At 33.8% G+C, this 7,114-nt stretch overlaps 1 protein-coding gene across 7 annotated transcripts in view; it reads right to left on the reverse strand.

Annotated features, from left to right (window-relative positions):
• LOC105255588 (inositol 1,4,5-trisphosphate receptor) overlaps nt 1-5,952 on the reverse strand; it is a 38,972-nt gene extending 33,020 nt beyond the window's left edge. For 3 of the 7 annotated variants that reach the window (XM_011265011.3, XM_011264983.3, XM_011264992.3), the window contains exon 1: nt 5,221-5,951. The gene's annotated coding sequence lies outside the window, so the exon portion shown is untranslated. Of the gene's footprint in view, nt 1-5,220 lie in introns of all 7 variants that reach the window. The other 4 variants (XM_011264958.3, XM_011264968.3, XM_011264976.3 and 1 more) reach the window with 4 other exon arrangements.
• Between the last annotated feature and the right edge of the window lie 1,162 nt (nt 5,953-7,114).

Raw genomic sequence — 7,114 nt, forward strand, 5'->3', positions numbered from 1 at the left:
TAATAGATATTAATAATTGAAATTTATATTTTTTAAATACGAAAATGCAACGAATTAACTCATCTGATTTATAATAGTCATCATATACATTCAAAAATATTAAAAATTCGTATTATATATATTTTATGTATACGTATGTTTTTAAAATATTTACATATTATATTTGTATAATATATTTATAAAAAAATTGTATAAACTCCAAGTGTAACAATTTCATGAGTAATATAATAGTATATTATGCAAATTTGCAGTTTATGCAAACAAAATTATGAGAAATAGCGAATGTGTTGGCTTTTATCATGAGATAGGAAATATTTTAAAAAAATAACATCCATATAACAAATTGCAAGATATCGCAATAAGCATTTTAGATAATTTTACGGTCTATTACTATATATGTATATATGTATACATATAATATTCTTTCATATACTAGGATGTGCACTAATTGTGAGCGATAAATTTTGTTAAAGCATCATTTTATGTATTGATAACAGTGCTATGCAATGCATGATTCTATCTTCTACTGCGTAAAAAAAGTTATCATTGAAGATTCTGCATTGCAGGGACATTAAAATATTATTAAAACAATAACTGTCACGTGCAGATAATATTACGTATTGCATGATACACGAGAATCTCTTTACTTCCGACGGTATCACATGCTATTATTCGTTTCAACAAAAATTTTGTCCATAAATATAGAAAATTTTCGCTTTTTTAATATATCTATGAAAAAATATATATTCTTTTCATAGATATATAAAAAAGCGATCATTTTTCATATTTATGGATAGAATTTTTGTTCAAATATTACATACATGAAAAAAATTTGTTTTTATTTTAATTCTGTTATAATAAATATTAATATAAATTATAAATATAATAAATTAAAATATTAATACAATGAATATCAATCATATTATAATTTTACATAATATTCTTTCACATTATTCAATTGTATCGCATATTATCAAGCTATTCCACAATGATATTACTAATTATTTCTATAAATTGATTTCAACATATTTATTAAAATTTTACTTATTTATTCCTTCCCAATTTTAATCTTTAATTTGTATTAAATATTAAAATAAATATCGCGATCAACTTTTATACAGAAATTTTCTATTCAAAAGCAAGAATTTTGATTCTTTATGCGATATCCGCAAAAATATCAATAGTTATACTAATTGTATAATGCAACGAAAAAGCGAGCAAAGATATTTGCTCCGTTCTCGCTTCAAACAATACAACCGTCGGACAATAAACTGCCAATTGACTATCAATATCGTCTAATGAAACCGTATCGTTGCATCGCGATAAGAGAGGACATGCAATTCTATCCACTCTACCATTATTCACTGAACAAAACGCTGTTATTAAACGACGACATCTAATACGATCCCAAACACACATACTATATTATTACACATACAGTGTCTCTGCAAGAATCCTCGTGTAGATGTAATCGTGTAATTCTTTTGGTATAGTTTCCGTATTATCATAAAAGAAGCTCCATATTTTTAGCGATATCGCGGACTGCAAACTAACAAGGAAGATAGTAAATGCAATTTTCTGCTCAAGTAGTATTAATCTAAAGGCGTTCGATCAAGAGATTCGCTAAAAAAAAATTAAACAGCTATTATATATTCCGAAGAGCTGTCGGCAAAGTTGTCATAATTAAACACCACTTCGTTACGAATATCGATAAATTAAAAGATTGAATGAATTATAATGATAGCTTTAGCATTACAACAACTTTACGATGCATAACACTTGCTATCATACTTCGTTTTTTTGGAATGCAGCTTACGTATCCGTCATCGCGACAAGTGCAACGAGCTTATCCCATGATTGGTATGCAACGCGTTAACCGAGACTAAGGTTTAACCTGACGCATTACGGCCTACAATGCACCTTGACCTCGGATTGCCCCCAAAAGCCATGCGCGGTGTTCAATTTCACGCAGGGAGAGATATCGGGTTTTCATGAATTACGCAACCGAGACTCTCACGGAGCTGAGAAACGGGATGTCACAATTCGCGTTCGTATTACAAGATCCAACAGTTTATCCTCGCGACGATCCTCATCGGGACCGTCTTACACGTCTCTCTCCGTCGTGATTTCCCCGAAAGATCGACACCGAAGTATATTTATAATTATTTGTAATTTTCGGATTTCGCGCGAATAAATTATTTCATATCGAGCTAAAGATATCACGCTGTCATAGAAATCAAATCTGTTGCATTATACATATGAATATATTATGCATAATGACAAGAATCATGTGCATATCTCGAAAAAAACACGCTCTTTTTTTACTTCTTCAGGAACATCTTTGAGATTATTCACTTTGAACAAATAACTGAAAATATTGCCATGTTATGACATTAAAAATGTCAATATAAGAAATATACTGAAACGTGCCTGATGACTTTTTGAAAAAGTTAATTCTGTATTCCTTAAACGAGATATATTTATTCGTACAGCGTGTGATATTTTTTCCATTTGGGATTATCATCCTTGAGGTAAAATCAACCTTGAAACCGTAACGTAAGAATGTATGCCGCGCTAAAAATATGCTCAAGCGATAAAATGCATCAAAATCATTTAGCTTTTTTTAAATTATACCTTTCACTTCGTATTTCGCGCATTATTTCCTTGTTCATGAAATTGTACACATAACGCAAATAAATGTGTGCGACAATTATGTTGCAAAACATTGGAACTATTATATTTTTCTAACAATAAGATTGATTCACATCTCTTTCTGCAATTATAATTTAACATCTAATACCACAATTCTATTATTATAATGCAATTACAAAAATTTATAGTATAAAAATATTGCAAATATAATTAATACCATATAATCACAAACTTAATCTAAAAATAAAATTTATATATTTTATATATGATATATACATAATTTTCAGTTCAAAAAAGGAATTATTCTTTTAGTAACATGATTACTAATATTTTATTTATGGAATATTTACTTCGCTTTTGCCGCAAAATGTTTCACTAAAAACTCTTACGTTATTCTCAGTTCACCTTATCTGAACCCGGATATGTAAAAGAGGAAGCAATACGCTATTCGTCCGCCAATGTCATTAAACCTTGCGAAAAGAGGGGGGACGTGGAGGGAATTTATGGAGCATGTATGACCCAACTGGTTGGTCAATGAAGTATTATATCCGTTTTATGGAGAACTTCATGTCATGATGAAAACTTGTCGAACTATCATTCCGGATATGTCCAATCGATACTCGTAGACCCCAGGATCAAAATAATCATACAGAAGTTATATAAGTGTGTTCCTGCATCTTTTTATTCGAAAAATATTCTATCAAGAAATATTTGAAAACGATTTACTTTTATTGAGGTTCTTTTTTAATCAAATCTTTTACTTGTAGAAGATATATTTTTCAAAAAAGGATTGCTAATTTTTTTGTAAAAATATTAATTAATTAAGAATATTAAATACACAATGTATTTTGCACAATATGATAAAGAAAATGAGAATTATATCATCTACAAGTTGACAGTGGTAATCTCCAATGTCAGCTGATTTAGCTGATACTTTTTATTAATGATAATGCGATACTTTTATTTGTGATATGCAACATAATAACATTAACTTACAGCAGCAAAATTTTAAATTGAAACACATGTATTGAAGATATAATTACGTAAAATTGTCAAATTTTATCAAATAAAAGCATTATAAAACAATGATAATTTAATTATGTGTTGTCATCTTATATTTACTAAATATTTTTATATTTAACATTTTTATATTTTATATTATATTACTTTTATATTTTTTTAAGAAATATATGATTCCAATTTGCAAGTTTGTTTTTGTTAGCGTTCTGGTCTTTATTTTTCGAAAAATATACGATGAAGGAAAAAAGTTGACCTTATTTTGTTTTGTTACGTTCAGAGTAAATATGACTACCTAATCATTTAGTTTTCATTGACGTGTTATCAGGAAAGCTAGCATATATATATGCTCACATACATATGCAGGAGCTACTATATCAACAAAACAACTAACAATAAGCGTGCAACGCTGAATACGAAACATAAATATTTCTTACACTCGCAAACTAAGATTTTACATACGTGTCAAATTCGGGCTGTTATACGTGCTCACGAATTACGTACGTGATGATGAACATGCCGAAAATACTATCGATAAACATGAAAAGTCGGAAATGCACACTTGAAATATCATCAATATTCTCTCTATCCTCCCTTCCTCTTCCCTCGTCACGTTTTTTAATTTCAAAGATTAAGTCCTGTTATATAAAAGACATTACATGATCACTTCCTCTTTTAATTGAGATATGGATTTCTAAATTCTGTTTAAACATTAGGAAATTCCACAAATGCATAACATTAATATCTACATTTCTTCCGATTTTTCAAGAATAAAAATACTGATACAAGAAGAATCGTTTATCTTTGGAAAATATTAAAGAATAAATTTTTAAAAATGTCAATTTTTTTAATCGCGCCGATTATAGCTTTTGACATTCTGATTCTTAAAAGAACAATCATTTCTATGCCTAAAGATGTAACAGTTTCAATAAAAGAATAAATTAAAAAAAACAAGAGAGAGAAAAACACAGAATGGATTCGCGGAAAGATGCCTTGCTGGCCTCCGATAATTGAGAGATCCGGTCTTTCCATTCGCGCAATCATATTCCACGAATTCGTTGAGAAATTCATATGGTGCATAGAAAGATTCGATTCGGAATTCGATGCGTCTTTATTCATTCAAGCAGATATTCCGCAGACGACGAAGACGCCGGCAGTATTTATCAATAGAAATAAATCACTATCGAAAGGCACTGTGTTTTTTCGATTCAACAGCTGCCGAGAAAAAAAAACACAGCATCTTCCTCGCCGGACGACTTAATGAAACGGCTAAATACGCATGCGAATATCGCATAAAAATATCACCGCGATAATTTTCGCCGCGAATAAAAACCAAGCCTTCTCCACTTCCGCTTACATTCGCGTATCGCAGGAAGGAAGAGCGACAATCTCCATCGACGTCTCAAGTTACTCGTTAAAACGCGCGAGCGAAATCGATTTATCGGAAGTCAAGGACTGCACTTTGTGAGCCGCGTATCTCTCGGGCTGCGGGCGACGACGAGCAACGGGCGCGCGAGGAAAAGAAACAAAATATAAAAAGTGTTTACTCACTTCCTCGCGGTGGCGGCGGTGACGGCCGCAGACTCCTCGCCCAGCTCCGCGCGCTGTCGATGAATCGAGATCGCTCCCGGAACAAAAGTCCGATACGTCGCACAGCCCGCTCGGCTCGTATGCACGTACGAGTGAAAACGCCGATGCACTTCCGTCTCCTGATATTCGTGCCGAGGAGATGCAGCTCTTCTTCGCGCGAGGAGTGACGATGACGACGGGCGGACAGGCGGATAATCGGTCGATCGATGATCGGTCTCGAAGGCTGGGTGGACGAGCAGTCGCCTACAAGCGGTCCGGCGATCGGTGTAATGATACGTATGCGTGTGTATGTGTGTGTATATATATATTTTTTTTTCTTTTCGTGAATACGTGTATGCGCGGGAAAGTGCGTGCGTGCGTGCGTGCTCGAGTACGTGCGTGCGATGATAAGTCAACGGCGACAATCGGCGATCGACGCGGCAGATTTACATACTGTGACGTATCGTGACGTGCGTATACATATGTATCTCTCAGCGTCGATCCTGCATGTCTCTCTCCGCGGGCAGCAACCGCCAAGTGTCACTGGCACGTACGCGATCGAAACAACGATGTTGACACGCACGACGTGATACTACGTCCGCACCGCTCGGTGGTCCCGACACGACTGACGACTACCGCCAGTGCCGCCGCGATTGACCTCTATAGTACACTGAAGTGAGCCGTATATATTATCCTATAGAACATCGGGCCCGGAATTAGGAGACGTGTATATTCTTGGATGGATCTCCGTCTCCTTTTACATTATATCATCTTGACATCTAAAAAACATTTCTTAGATATTTAACAATAAAAATGATACAATAACACGCGGGACATATTGGATTTATTTATCAATTTAAAGGTCGACAAAAATGACACGCTCCGAATTGATGTTGGAGACCTCGCACGGTGACAGTGCGAAACTCCGGTTTCAGGGTTACCAACGCTGAGAAATAAATTTTCAATTTCGATGATAGTGTATGTCCATATATGTACATACACATATGCACGCACGATTACATTGTCGCGTGCACTGTAGAGAGGAAAGATAAGAAAGGATCGAGGATCACATTATCCTTGTTCTTTCAACGTATCGCTTTATCCAAGGTATAGCTTGAAAATGCTTTCTAGCAGAAAACAGTAATGCAACAAGGCTAATAGGCACCTATTTTTTTATAAATTTATATTTATGTATGTATGTATGTTATATATAATATTTAAAAATTTGTTTGTTTCAAAATTGTATAATAATAAATAATAATAGTAAAATAATACCTCATAAAATGAACAAATATACGGTATAAAAACACGGGCTTATTAGACGTGACAACTTGTTGCTTTTTCACTATTGATACTTGCGATTTCAATGGCTAATGCCCATCTATATATTTTATATGTCTATGCACGTGACCAATCCGTTGCGCTTCTCCGGAAATAATGGCACTCAGTAGACGATGATTGGTTGATGCATGCCGCGTTCTGAGATGCGTGCAAAAGTTTGTTGGATTGCGCATTAAGATGCGGCCTCATTGACGCTAAAAAGTAGCGTCAACCATTGGTTGAACAATGAAGCAACTATACTTACCTCCTTGTTCAACCAATGGTTGACGCTACTTTTTAGCGTCAATGAGGCCGCACCTTTAAAGATTGATCGCTGTGAGGCTTGATTGTGTTAATCATGACAAATTGCAATTTAAGATAATATTGCATATCGGATCAGATTCCGTGAGTTCTCTGATAAATTGCATCAGTTTTGAACGAATAGATATTCGCTTCTAGATATGTAAATCATGAATCATATATTGACTTCGAGAAAAATAGCAACATCGCCAAACAATCTAATCGATCGCAATATAATGTAACTTTCAATTGTTTT

The sequence above is a fragment of the Camponotus floridanus genome, unplaced genomic scaffold, assembly GCF_003227725.1.
Source record: "Camponotus floridanus strain SB8 unplaced genomic scaffold, Cflo_v7.5 scaffold9, whole genome shotgun sequence".
Lineage (NCBI taxonomy): Eukaryota > Metazoa > Arthropoda > Insecta > Hymenoptera > Formicidae > Camponotus > Camponotus floridanus.